At 44.5% G+C, this 14,589-nt stretch overlaps 1 long non-coding RNA gene across 2 annotated transcripts in view; it reads right to left on the bottom strand.

Moving 5' to 3' along the window:
* Positions 1 to 14,589, bottom strand: part of LOC308526483 — a 60,365-nt gene that overhangs the window by 25,220 nt on the left and 20,556 nt on the right. For both annotated transcript variants that reach the window (XR_013996549.1, XR_013996550.1), the window contains 2 exons: positions 8,965 to 9,046; positions 5,827 to 5,931 (listed from right to left, as the gene is read on the bottom strand). This is a non-coding gene — a long non-coding RNA (uncharacterized lncRNA). The remainder of the gene's footprint in view (positions 1 to 5,826; positions 5,932 to 8,964; positions 9,047 to 14,589) is intronic.

Raw genomic sequence — 14,589 nt, 5'->3', positions numbered from 1 at the left:
TCTAACCACTATTTTGTACACTTGAAACTAATATTGAATGTCATCCCTAATTGAAAAAAAAATTAAAGAAGTAATTTTTAATAAAAATGCAAATGCAAATCAGAGTGAGCTTTAAAAAATATAAATCAGATCATTACACTCTGTGCCTAAAAGCCTTAAGCGCTCCAGCAGGGGTCAGCTCTCCAGACAGAATCATGCCTGTGAGGGTGTTACACTGCTGGGAGAGGAATGCCCTGTCTTCTTCCTCCAGTAGCTCCCCCTTCACTGCTCTGGTGATGTGTGGCACTGGTGCAGGGCAGAACTGTGCTTCCTTGAGAGTGAGCTAAGCATCACTTTGGCTGCTTAGTTGTAGTGTGGGAGCAGACACAGAGAAAATCAATTTAAACCTTAAAAGTTCTCACAGCATTTCAACCCTCCAAACGGACCTCTATCCTCCCTTCCCTACACTCCAGCCAGCCTGGCTCGCCCAGCCTTGAGGAAAGAAGGCAGGGACAGTGCTGCCCAGGAAGCCAGTGAGCATGCATGTGGTCGGAAGTCTGGAGAGAGCTCTAGTTTTCTTAGGACATAAATGGAGGGATGAATCTGCTGAAATCAGCCACCCATGAGGGGACTGTACTTTTCACTACGTGATGGCTGGATTGCACCTGCATGATCCCACCATGCTCTCGCTCCCCTGTGGCATCCCAGGGGATCCATGAGTCATCTACAACAGGAAGCAGCTCTCTGGCCTTTGAGAATCCACAGACCCTCTGCAAAGCCCTTAAGCTCACACGGCTGATCTCAGACTACAGATTCCAGACATCTTCAATCCTGGGAAGCAGCCTCTTTTGATTTTTCATTCTCCTCCTACAAACAATGCCAGGTCTGTGTCTTCTGTACACTGCTCAAAGATGTGTGAGGACCCAGCGGGTGGCAGCTGGACGTGGTATACCCTGGGACATTTGCTGAGTGGCCTCAGACCCAACACTGACACTGAGCTTGAACCTGCATCCATCTGGTGAACACCACTCACCTCTACCTGGGGACTCCCTGAGAACCTACCTCATGCAACTTGAGTGCTTCCAGAGACTCTTTCATTAACTGAGAGAAACAGGCACCCGGCAGATGGAGGCAGACAGGGAGGCAGAACATGGTGTGCTCTGGGACTTTTGCTGACCTGTCCCCAGGCTCAGTGCTAGTCAAAGCCAGCTTTGGTGCCCTGCTTGGACCTTCCTGTGCTCACTGGGCCTCAGCAGAGGCTGTCACAAATTGTGAATTGCTTTGTAGATGCAAATAGATTGCCCTGGGAGAGTCACATCAAGCATCTGACATTGTTCAGCACCAGAGTCCCTCCCAGGAAGCCCCAGGACCAACAAGCCGATAGCCAGCTTCAGAGCACATCAGAGAAGGATACAATTAGCCTCAGAAGCGGCATATCCAAAGAGAGATCTAGGCAGGCACCAGACCCCGCTGAGATGAATTGTGCTCCACGTGGTCAACACCTGTCAGCAGCTCATACACTACACTGTAGGCAGGGTACACTGTGGTCACAGCCAACTAGCCTGAGCATCGAATCAGTACATGAATGGGCCAACAGCCATCAAGAATCAACTGCCACAGGAAGGTTCACATAACACACACGGGACATCCCTGGAGCACTCAACTCAGATGATCAAGAAGAAATTGCCACTGGGTTCCACAGGACTCCTACTACACGAAGCCACACTACCAAGACCTGGATTCTAACACAAAGAAACAAACACACAGAGGCAGCCAAAATGCAAAGAAACATGCCCCAAATTTAAGAACAGGGGACACATCCAGAAAAAATGCTAAACAAAGTGAGGCAAGCAATATTCCAGATAGTTAATTGAAGTTAGGTGAAGAATGGATGAAATCAGTGGGAACTTGAAAACTGATAGTAGGCATGAAAAAGAACATTTAAGCCATATAAAAGATCCAGTCAGAAATAAAGAGTAAAATCTTTGAAATGAAGAATACACTAGAGAAAATAAATAATTTGATTAAGGAGAGAATCAAATTAGTGATTTGGAAGACAGGGTCACAGAAGACAAAAGCAGCAAAAAGAAAAAAAGAACTTTTAAAAATGAGGACTGTTTAGGGGACTTTTGGGACAACATGAAACATTAACAACATCCACATTATAGGAGTACAAGGACAAAAGAAAGGTTAAGGGACTACACCATATTAAAAGAAATAATGACCGAACACTTCCCTAACCTGGTGAAGGAAGAGACACACAAGTCCAGGAAGCACAGAGTCCCAAACAAGATGAACCCAAAAAGGCTTGACACCAGGACACATCATCATGAAAATGACAAAGATTAAAGACAGGACATCTTAAAAGCAACAAAAGAAAGACGGTCAGTTACCTACAAGGGAGCTCCCATAAGACTGTCAACTTATTTCTCTACAAAAACATACCAGGCCAGTAGGGATTGGCACAAAATATTCAAAATAATGACAAGCTAGGACCTTCAACCAAGACTACTTTACCCAGCAAGGCTGTCATTTAAAATTGATGGAGAAATAAAGAGCTTCCCAGACAAGAAACAGCAAAAGAAGTGTGTTACCACCAAACCATTAGTATAAGAACTATCAAGAAGGAATAAAAGGGAAACAGAGTTAAAAGAATAAAACATATCTACGAACAATCACTTTAAATGTAAGTGGCTTGACTGCTGCAATTAAAAGACATGGTAGCTGAATCGATAAGAAATCAAGAACCATATATATGCAGTCAACAAGAGACCTACCTCAGAATGAAAGATATACAGACAAAAAGCAAGGGGATGGCAAAAGGTATTTCATGCAAATACAAATGAAAAATAAGCCGGGGAGGTAAACCTATAGCTGACAAAATAGACTTTAAAACAAAGGCTGTATTGAGTGATAAGAATGGACACCACAGAATGATAAAGAGAGCAATCCAACAAGAGGATATAACCCTTGCAAACATGTATTTCTTCAACATAAGAGCAAGTAAATGTGTAAATCAAATCCTGATGTACATAAATGGAGAGTTCAACAATAATACAGACGTAGTAGGGGATTTGAACATCCCACTGGCATCAATGGCTGGATCTTCCGCACAGAAAATCAAGAAGCAAAGAGTGGCCTGGTGCTGGACTCTGCAGCAGCAGCAGCAGCAGCAGCAGCAGCACATATAGTAAAGCTGGAATGATACAGAGGAGATTAGGGTGGCCCCTGCGCAAGGGTGACACTGAAATCAGTGAAGCGTTCCCTTCGCCCTAGTGTGTGACATGCTCACCTGGCTCCCCTGGGCTGGAGCCCCTGCGGGTGGGTGTGGAGGGAGATGGGCGGGGGCTGGGGGGGGAGGGAGATGGGCGGGGGCTGGGGGGGGAGGGAGAAGGCGGGGGGGAGACTTGAGCCCTGACCTCCTCCTGGGCTGGGGCCCCTGTGGGTGGGGGCGGAGGGAGATGGGCAGAGGCTGGGGGGGGAGGGAGATGGGCGGGGGCTGGGGGGGGAGGGAGAAGACGGGGGGGGGGGGGAAGACTTGGGCACTGCCTCACCCTTGCACAGGGCGGCCTCACACCTAGTCTTTTAAAAAAAAAAAAGTGTGGACAGAAATAACACAATAGATCAAATGGATTTAATTGGTATCTTCAGAGCATTTCACCCTGAAGCAGTAGAATATACATTCTTTTTAAGTGGACGTGCAACATTATCTAGATAGGCCACATGTTAGGGCACAAAAACAGTCTCAGTAAATTTAAGAAGATTGAAATCATATCAAGAATCTTTTCTGATCATGACTGTATAAAACTAGAAGTCAATTAGAAAAAACTGACCTACAAGTGATCTATTACTGAATTGTACACACCTAAAACCACCCTGCCCCAATAAATTTATTAACAGAGATAAAAGCCATGAAAAGCAAAAATGAATAAATAAATACAAATTTGGGGATACATGGTGGTGAGAATTGCATGTCAATATACTTGATGTATACTTAAATGTGGTTAAAACTCTAAATCTTATATTTATTTGACTACAATAAAGGATCATGCGTTCGATTCCCAGTCAAAGGCATGTACCTGGGTTGCAGCTTCACCCATGCCACCTGTTGAGGTGAATAGAGGGAATTCACCTGAACATAATAAAGATCATGAAGAAGAAGGAAGGAAGGAAGGAAGGAAGGAAGGAAGGAAGGAAGGAAGGAAGGAAGGAAGGAAGGAAGGAAGGGAAAGAAAGAAAGAAAGAAAGAAAGAAAGAAAGAAAGAAAGAAAGAAAGAAAGAAAGAAAGAAAGAAAGAGGGGAAGAAAGAAAGAAAGAAAGAAAGAAAGAAAGAAAGAAAGAAAGAAAGAAAGAAAGAAGAAAAGAAGGAAAGAAAGTGAAAGAAAGGAAGAAAGAAGAAAAGAAGGAAAGAAAGTGAAAGACAGGAAGAAAGTGAAAGAAAGGAAGAAAGACAGGAAGAAGTTGAAGAAGATACAAATTAATAAAAGTACATATGGTGTTCAAAGACAGGAAGAATTAACAACGTTCAAATGTCCAATGACGTAATTCAGAGAGCTACAGCAAATATCACAAAAAATTTATATGGAAGTACAAAAAAAAAAAAAAAAAACACCACCAAGAAACCCAACACACACACACACACACACACACACACACACAAATAAAACAAACAAAATAAAACCAAACCAATAGCCAGAGTAATCTTGAGAAAGAAGAACAAAGTGGGAGGAATCATGCTACCTGATAACAAACTATACTACGAGGCCATAGTAATAAATATAGTATGGTACTGGCATAAAACAGACATAAAGATCTGTGGAACAGAACAAAAAGTCCAGAAATAAACCCATACATTTATGGTCAATTAATATTAGACAAAGGACACAAGAATATACATGTGGTAAAGATAGTCCACTCAATAAATGCTATTGGGAAAATTGGACACATAAGTAGAAAAATAAATGAATGCAGACTACCTTCTTACACCATATTGAAGAGTAAACGCAGACTGGATTAAAGACTTGAAAGTGAGATTTGAAACCGTAAAAATTCTAGAAGAAAGTAAAGGCAATAAATTTTCATAGAAATATTTTTTATTCTGATATATCTATTTGGGCAACAGAAGCAAAAGAAAAAACAAATGGGACTACATCCATCTAAAAAGTTGTTGCACAGCAAAGGAAACCACCAACAAAATGAAAAGACAATCCACTGAAGGGGAGAACATATTTGCCAATGATACATCTGATAAGGGTTTAATATCCAAAATTTATGAAGAACTTAAAAAACACAGCATCATAACAAAATTAAACAATCCAATTTAAAAATGAGAAAAGAACCTAAACAGACACTTCTCCAGCGAGGATCTGCAGATGATTATTACACAAATGAAAAGATGCTGAGCATCACTAATCATTACAGAAATGGAAATTAAAATCACAGTGAGGTATCACCTCACATCTGTCAGAATGGCTATCATCAATAAATCAATAAACATCAACTGCTGGTGAATATGTGGAGAAAAGAGAACTCTCGTGTACTCTTGGGGGGAATGCAGATTGGTGCAACCACTGTGGAAAGTAGTATGAACTTACCTCAAAAATTAAAAATAGAACTGCTTTATGACCTAACATTTCCACTTCTGAGAATATATCTGCAGAAACCTGAAACACTGATCGGAAAGGATATATGCAATGCTATGTTCACTGCAGCATTACTTACAATAGCGAAGATTTCACAGCAGCCCAAGTGCCCAGCAGCAGATAAGTGGAGAAAAGGCTGTGGTACATTAACACAACGGAATACGACTCACCCACACACGCAAAAATGAAATGAAGGAAGTCTTACCTTTTACAACAGCATGGATGGAGCCGGTGAGTATTATGCTAAGTGAAGTGAAGTAAGCCAGTCAGAGAAATACAGGTTCCTTATGGTTTCACTTAAATGTGGAATCTAATGAACAAAACAAACTACAATCAAAATAGAAACAGACTCATAGGTGCAGAAAACTGACTGAATACTGTCAGAGGGGACGAGGTTGAGGGACTAGGGGGAAAAGGTGAAGGGATTAAGCAAAGAAAAGACTTAGAAACACAGACAGCAGTTTGGTGATTATCACAGAGAGAGGGGTGTGTGTAGAAGAGGGCTTAGAAAGGATAAATTGTGATGGAAGGAGACCTGACCTGGGGTAAGAGGGGAGGGAGGTGAGATACATACTTCAACATACAGGTGATGTATTACAGAACTGTATACCTGAAAGCTACATGATTTCATTACCAATCTCACCCCAATATATTCAATTTAGAAAAATAGGCCATTGTGGCACATGCTACAACCTGGATGGACCCTGAAGACATGATGCTCAATGAAATAAGCCAGTCACAAAAGGACAAATAGTGTGTGATCCCACTCACATGAGGTCCCTAGAGCCATCAGAGTCATAGAGGTAAGATGGAGGGTACCAGTAATGGGGGAGTGGATGCAGAGTTGTTGTTTAGTGGGGACAGAGCTTCAGTTGGAGAAGATGAGAACAGTGATGGAGCCGATGGTGGTAAGGGCAGCACAACAATATGTTTGTTAAGTTGTGTTAAGGACCACTTACCACCACTGGACTGTGCTCTGAAAAATGGTTAAAATGGTAAATTTCATTGTGTATATATTACTGTGATAATAATATACCAAAAAAAAAAATAGAAGGCTTTGTCCTGGGTGTGGGAGAATCAGGTAGAGCTGTTTTCTATCGGCCCTACATGGGCGGTTGGGTCACTGTCAATATCCTGGTTGTGAGATTTTTATAAGATATTATTGAGGGAAACCAGGTCAGATTCCATGGGCCACCTCTGCGTTATCTCTTATAAATAATGGAATCTACAATTATATTTTTAAAAGGTTCAAAACTAAAAGGGGCGACAACCAGATTTGGTGGTCTTGCCCCAGGGAATCTGGTCCAGCAGGTCCAGTTGGGGTCAGGGCTGAGGATAAGGAATTGCCCACAGGAACTGGTGGTCAGTGGGATTGAGGGCCACCATCCAGACCAGTGACCTACACAGTTAAGTTCTCATCCCATCATGAAGCTTCCACAGCTTTTAATACAGCTGCTGTGTCTCAGCCACCTCTAATGCGATCACTGGGGGGAACAGCTCCTTCACTGTGCCACCTGGTTTCTTAAAGGAGCTTCAAACCTTTTAACCATCTCACAAAACACAACGCAGGTAGTGCAAATCTCCCACAGTGACCCTCTGCTTCATTAAACCACATCCACCAAGTGACAAGGATGGGCCTTTTGTGCCATTCCAGGAACGCTGGGCCAGGGTCTCGTCGACAGAGCAGATTCACTTTTCGGTGTCTTGGTTGGGACCTGGGCACAGGGCCCAGGAGTGACGCAACCCAACGACAAGGATGAAGGAAGGCAGCATTGTCCTTGGAAGCAGGTGCCTTTTAATCATCTACAGATCTCAACTGTGGAAAATATCCCTATGCCCTGTTAAGAGTCAGGAAAGATAAATAATTTTTCTCTTTGTACTCGACAGAGTGGTGCTCAAAATGATCTAAAAATAATACCCTGTCTTCATATGCTCTCTCCTTCCATAGATGGCTCCAATTTTCCTGTCAACTTGAATGCGAGATGGAAGAAGTAATGCTGGTGGATGAAATCAACACATCCCTATTTTAAGGGGTGAAACGTAGATGAGAGACGGAGTGTCACTCATTAAAGGTTTGATATTTTACTCTGTGGTCAAGTAGGGAGTTTGTAATTGTCCATCCAAACCTGTATCATTAGGGTAATAATGCAGGGCTGTCATGAAGGCCTTTTCAGTGTCTGTACCCCATAAAATCTTGCTCTTTTTGGTCCATGATATGGGCCAGGGAGCCACCAATGCTCATGCTCTGCACGCAGTGACTCAGGGCTCCAGGGCTCCCCTGGCTTGTGGACTTAGCTGGCAATGAGCACAGCTCACTGGTGTAGAGGTCGGACAGACGAGTGGTGTCAGGATGGCCTGGGGGCAGCCACTCATGGCTATCCTTGCCTCTGGCCATAGCTGATTCACATGGTGAGAGAGGCTCAGAAATGCAGAACAGCACAAACTCCTTGCTACTTGGCACCCAGGGCAGCACACTCACCCTCTTGTTCCTTTACCTGTGCAGCCAGCCAACTCAGTCACATTCAGGGAGAACATCCAGAAAGAATAATAAAATAAAAGTACCTCGTGCCAATCCACATAGCACTTCAAAGTACTAAGAGTAAAAAACTCACTGTCCATGCATTTCTACAGAAAGGCTACTTGCTGTCCAGACCCATATTCTTGCTCGTTTTTCTTCTTCTCAAAAGAAGGAAACACATCATTCTGGAGCCATCGAGACGGAGCAGACCAATGGCCAGCTGTCCACCCAATGATGTCAACCATGGTCTCAGAGAGAATAGTATCTGCGGACTCCAGAGAGAGCAGCAGTGGGCTGAGTGGGGAGAGAATTGAGAACCTGACCAGAGACCAGCACAATGGTGAGCTGATTTGTCTTGAAGGCAGTGAGTCCTAGCACCGCTCTGTGCACAGGTCGGGAATGACTCAGAGAGGACTGGACCAGGGGCCTGTTGGAGCCAGAGTGGCGGCTGCCCTGGACCCTTCCCCCTTGTCTCCTGGCCAGGCCCTGGACTCCAAAGTATTGTGGCGACTCCTGATTATTTTTCTTCTTTTTCTCTTGCCAGTTTTCCCTGAAAACCATCCTGTTATATGAAGCTTCCACACAGCTCATGGGTGGAGAGGAGTGTAAGGTTCTGAGAGAACCAGAGCTTCTAGCAGAAGGACCAGTAAGGTGGCTGAAATCCAGGGAGAGAGGAGCTGTGGGTGAGCTGGACCCGCACAGAGCACACCCTGGAGGCCAGCATAGGCTCTGCGCATGCTGATGCTGAGGTCACCCCCAGAGCTGCTGAGACAAAAGTGACTCTGAACTTCATATGCTCCACAGCCTTACACAGGGGGCTCTCACCTCTGACACTCCGTGGTGGGAAGACAGACTGTGGAACCCGTCCAGCAGGGGCAGCACATCCATCACCAGCCTCATGTGAAGTCTGGAAGGAGAAAGGATCTGCATGTGAATAGGCACAGGGCTCAAGTGCAAGGGGCCAGGGCAGTAGAGCCCCAGCCTGCAGACCCACCACACCCTGCACTTTAGTTCCAAGTACAAGCTCTTTTTTGCAATAGTAACAATTGTAGATTTGACTTTGAAGAAAAAATAACCCAAATTACATTAGAGATTTCAATTTTGGTTTGTCACATCTACAGTACATGTTAGCTGAACCCACTGTGGTGGTCATTTCACAATGTAGGCAAATCAAACCATCCTTTTGTCTGCCTTAAACTTATACAGTGGTGTATATTGATTATTTCTCAATAAAGCTGGGAAAAATAAACAGTGCCTTCATAAACGGGAAAAAAGTGGTTATAGATGCAGTGGAATGAAAACACCATAACTAAGAGAAAACAAATCAGGATACACACATAACAAATAGTATCATCTTGCCCTGGAGGCGTGCTCACTGGTTGAGCCTTGATCTATGAACCAGGAGGTCATACATGGAGTCCCTGTCAGAGTACGTGGGGCTCCATCCTTAGTAGGGGGCATGTAGGATGCAGGTGATGAATGATTCGTTCTCATCATTCATATTACTACTACCTCTCTCTCTCCCTCTCCTTTCCTCTCTGAAGTCAATACAACATATATTAATATAAATGAATTAATTGTATCACCTCAAAAAGGTATCTAGATATATAAATGTACGAAAGACAAAAGGAAATACTTTGAAATGTTGACAGTGGTTAACCTTGGATAGTGGAAAGAAGTGATTGCCTTTACTTTATACTATTCTTTTTAAAATTCTAATGATCCTATATTATTTTGATAATGAAAAAAATCTTCTAAAACACATTTAAGTAACTTTTTTTGGTGTAAAACGCATTTTGCATCCATGTTCAGTGACCATCCACTTATCTTTGAGAAGCTTAAAAAGTGCTTTGGGTTGTGAAATATCCTTTAAAATGCATTCTTGCACTCCAACAGCTCCTGAATGAGAACACTGGGCTTTGGAGATGCTGGGTCTGCTTGGAAAAAATAATGGGCAGGGGTTAGAGGCGCAGTAGGGGATGGGGCGGGTCAGCAACCCTGAAGAGAGCCTCTTAGGCAGGATGCCTCAGGGTCCACAGCTCAGGCTGTATTTGAAGAATTCCTCATTGGAAGGCTGATATCTACAGTAAAGTTTCAGATTTGATAAACTTCAGACATGAGCCACAATAACTTTTTTAAAAACGGTTTTTGCCGTTCTTATTGCAAATCCATATATATAAAAGGCTAATGTGCTAAGGATTCCACCACCTGACCACTCGCTATGAAGAGCACTGACCACCAGGGGCAGACGTTCAATACTGGAGCTGCTGTGACCTGAACTGGCCCTTTACAGAGGAAGGGCACTGCGCACCCAGAGTCCACAAGCAACACTCCGCTTTTCCCAAGTGGGACACAGGCCCCGCCACGAACCCATGGCACAAAGCCCACAGGCCAGCCCAGCACAGAAATGGTGGCTGTGGGCACCAGGTAATGATGTCACATAGTAATGCCAGGCTTCCTCTCCCCAGCGACTAGCCTCCTTGGAGTTTCTTCACCCACTTGCTTTATAGCCAGGTGCAAACATTTTACACTTTCACCAAATGTCTTTAAAGTGTTTTCATGTGCCTCATCTCATTTGATCCTCACTGAAGTCCCGGAATAGGTAGAGAGGAGACTCGGTAGAATCCTGTTTTCATTTCATTAGCCAGAAAATGGAGATTTAGAATGTTTTAAAAATTGACCCAACTGAAAAGAAGCAAGAAATGGTAGAGCCTGAACATGACTTCAGGTTTTCTCACTGCACGGAATATAGTCAAACGGGGTTATAGTTAAATATTTCTCCCTTTGTTATCTCTGCATGATCCACAATAATAATCTGCTTTCATTTTGGTATTTATGCTGTTTTGCTGTCAATATCCTGAAAAAGAAACTGGGGCACTTCACCAAGCTGGAAAAAGTTTACCTAATCAGAAAGCAGGTCTAAGTAAGCAAAAATCTATATATCTATATCTATAACTATATATCTATATCTATATCTATATCTATATCTATATCTACATCTATCTATCTATCTATCTCTCTGGCGCCAGTTGCATGTGTTTCCATCTGTCATTGTTGATCGTGAATTTGGTATACACTTCTATTATTGAGAAAGAGCAAATAGTGATCTTACAATATTTCTTCTAATTAATTTCCTTTCAATGTGCACCAATTCATGCACTGGGACTCTAGTAATTAAATAATACTATCAAGACTCCTAAGAGAAACATATGTATACAGAAAAGATTTTTAAAGGATTCAGATCTCCTAAGTCACAGCTCTATGGTTCTAACCTCAACTGGGTCTACAGAGGCTGACAGGAAAAATAGAATGAGCACTTGCCCTGGGTTCTCATTTGATCTCTGCTATTAATAGCTTGTGGTCTTGGGGATTTCACTTACCCTTTCGGGGTCTCCTAGCTGCATCTATAGGATGAGGGTAAAATTAGACCTCTTAAATAAGGTTTCTTCAAAGGCTTCAAAAAATAATTGTAGGTTCAGATTTCTACAATGTTCCTAAATATCTCAGCAATAATAAACTTTTCCTTGTTTTAAACTTTGTGGTACAAAACTTCACAAAAATGTAAACACAGTTTTATAATACTACTCATTTTAAAAATATACAACCTCTATAAACCTTATCCTATAACATTTTGGTAGATACTATTAAACATTTCTTAGTAACTGTACTATAACCCAAATTAGTAAATTTAGCACTATCTTTTTAAAACATCAATTGCATATTCTTTGTATTGGTGTGAAAAGGCTCAGAAAATACAGATGTGTTGAGCACCATATGTCACTTTTATTAAAATTCAACAAGTAACTTCCCAGGTATGGAAAACTTCAGCTGAAGCCAATTTTGGGGGTGTGAAAATCAACTCTTGTAAACATCAAATTAAAATGTGGCTGTATTTTCTGCCTTAAAAATTAAAAAAACATAAGAGTTGTTATTTAACTCACTCAAATGGTTTGTGAAGCTGAAATACTTCCATGTAGGGTCTGCCCCAACCTGACATTAGTTTAGTGCAAGGACTGAGAGCCACATGTCACCTATTCTCCCCAGTGAGGAAGGGAGCTGTGTGTGAATCATTCCTACCACTAAGCCCCTCGGACAGCCAGCTGCTAGGCAGCAAGGAAACCAGCCTCAGCTCACAGGTGGGAGAAGTGCTGCCATCTCTCTCAGAACACTTCCAAACTCAGCCTGAGAAGGACAGGCCCTACCAGCCAAGACCCAGTCAGGCCACTGCTGGGCTCTAAGTAAAGACTGACGATTGTCTCTACCTCTTATTTCTTCTGAGACCAAACCAACCAACCTCCCACCCACCCACCCAACCACCCACCCAACCAACCAACCACAATTTAATCATCATCCTTGCACTGAAGACACTGCTAAATAAACACCAAGTTGTATATGGGCTCACGTGGTGACTACCCTCCTAGACACATATTCATAGGCCTGGAATAAGCTCTGCCCATGCCCATTCCCTTCCCTCAGCTCGATTCTCCAACCTCCCCTGCTCACCCCCCCCCCCCCCACACACACACACACACCCTATTTGACCAGGTAGTTAACTTTCTGGGTACTACAGATCCGTCTTGTCCCCTGGCTTGAGACACAAGCCCCAGAGAAGCAGGACCCCTCACTTCCTGGCTTAATAGACAGGGGGCCCTGCTGGGGTATGGCGGGAACTCTGTCCCCAGCTGCCTCCTGTCAGCTCAGCAGCCACCACTCCTCCACGTCCAGGGAGCACATGCAACCTGCCCCACAATGACAGGGGACCAGCCCCGCACAGGGAAGGCGCCCACACTGGGGCTACTGGTCTCTCACTGGGGCTCTTGGTCCCAGGTGGCGACATGATGGAGCCTCTCCACTCTCCTGGTTTCTCCCAGGAACCAGGGGCTGGACAAGTCCCACCCTTTGGGAAAGTGACTCCTTGGCTGCCCCCACAGAGCAAGGCCCAGGGAAGCCCCAATCTTCCAAGCGTTTTAAATACCTGACAAGCCCAAGTTCACCCTTGGAATGAGCCCTTCCCGACCACAACAGCCACTACCCCATGGGACACTCCAAGTCCCAGCACCTGGGACAGCCATGCGAAAACTATGGCCCGCGGGCTGGATTTGGCCCTTTGGAAATAATAAAACTAAAAAAAAAAAAAAAGACCGCACCCTATTATTTAATGATGTTTACTTTGAATTTACATTAGTTCACACAAACACTCTATCCATGCTTATCTTACAGCCTGCCAAGAACCCATTGTGGCCTTCAAGTCAAAAAGTTTGCCCATGCCTCTTCTAGAGACAACTTCCTTTCCAGCTCACTTGAGTGGAGAAGGTCAGGAGACCAGGATGTCTCTCTGTTGCTTCCCGTTCTTCCGAAGCTCTGGGAAGAAGAAAGCCCAGGGCAAGAGATGTTTCTGTTGCTGGGGAAACAGGCGCAAGCGCCACCACTGATACCCCTCGCCCTCTGGCACGAGGCACACACAGGTAACCAAGGGCAGGCCCTTTCAGCTCACACTTGTGCGCCAACTGGGGGTCATACCTGGGGAGCCCACACCTCTTACCCCTCATCCCAGGTGTGTGTGTGTGTGTGTGTGTGTTTGTGTGTGTGTGTGTGTGTGTCCGGGATGGTGAGGTGAAGAAAGTGGTGGATGAGGGATGCTCAACCTGGGCTAAGGAGCAGGTTGGTAAGTGTCAGAAGCCTGGAGGGTGTTGGAGGGTGTGTCATGTTCACTGCCCAGGTCATGGCTCACAGGAAGGGAAGCTGAGTGCTGGGGTCAGAGCTCTGCTACCCACTTGTTAAATCGCAGGGGTGCTCAAGGGGTCATCAACTTCACTCCCTGCCTGGAGGTCTTTGCAGATGCCCCTCTCTGCCTGATCTGGGGAGCAGAATGGGTGGTGGGCATCTTCCCCACTGGTAATGCCCGGGCCCCTCATGCCTCCTGGCCCGGTAGCGGGCTCTGTCTTTGCAGAGCTCCAACAAGGGCAGCGTCGAGGTGCTGGCTGACAGGTTCACTTATGCCCTCAACGGGTACAAAGGACAAGTGCGTCAGGACAGGAAAACCATCCAGTGCCAAACTGAGGTGAGAGCTGGCCCACACCTAGGACCCTGAGGTGACTGGGGTGGGACCAGAAGTCAGACACAAATCTGGGGCCTCAAGTTCTCACAGGCCCGCTCCCAAAGTGATCTGCACCTTCAATCCTCCCGACCAGCTCCCTGGTAGGGGAGAAAAGCAGTCTTTCTTCCTGTGCTTCTTGGGATCAGAGAGAAAGCATCTGTTGCTCTCTTTGCCTCATGCTCCTTTCAACTGATGAAATCCCTGCCCAAAGTATCCTGTGGACCAGCCCCAGCCCGACTGTCCTTGCAGACCTTCTCCAAGCTATACACATCATCCCACTTGATAGTGCTGTGTATTGGAAAAAAAAGGGGAGGGGGAAGCGGGGGTGGGGGTTAGGGGTGTAGGAAGGGATA

This window comes from Myotis nattereri (genome assembly GCF_964212035.1).
Source record: "Myotis nattereri genome assembly, chromosome: 10".
In the NCBI taxonomy this organism is placed as follows: Eukaryota; Metazoa; Chordata; class Mammalia; order Chiroptera; family Vespertilionidae; genus Myotis; species Myotis nattereri.
This window is presented reverse-complemented; position numbering and strand designations above follow the sequence as displayed.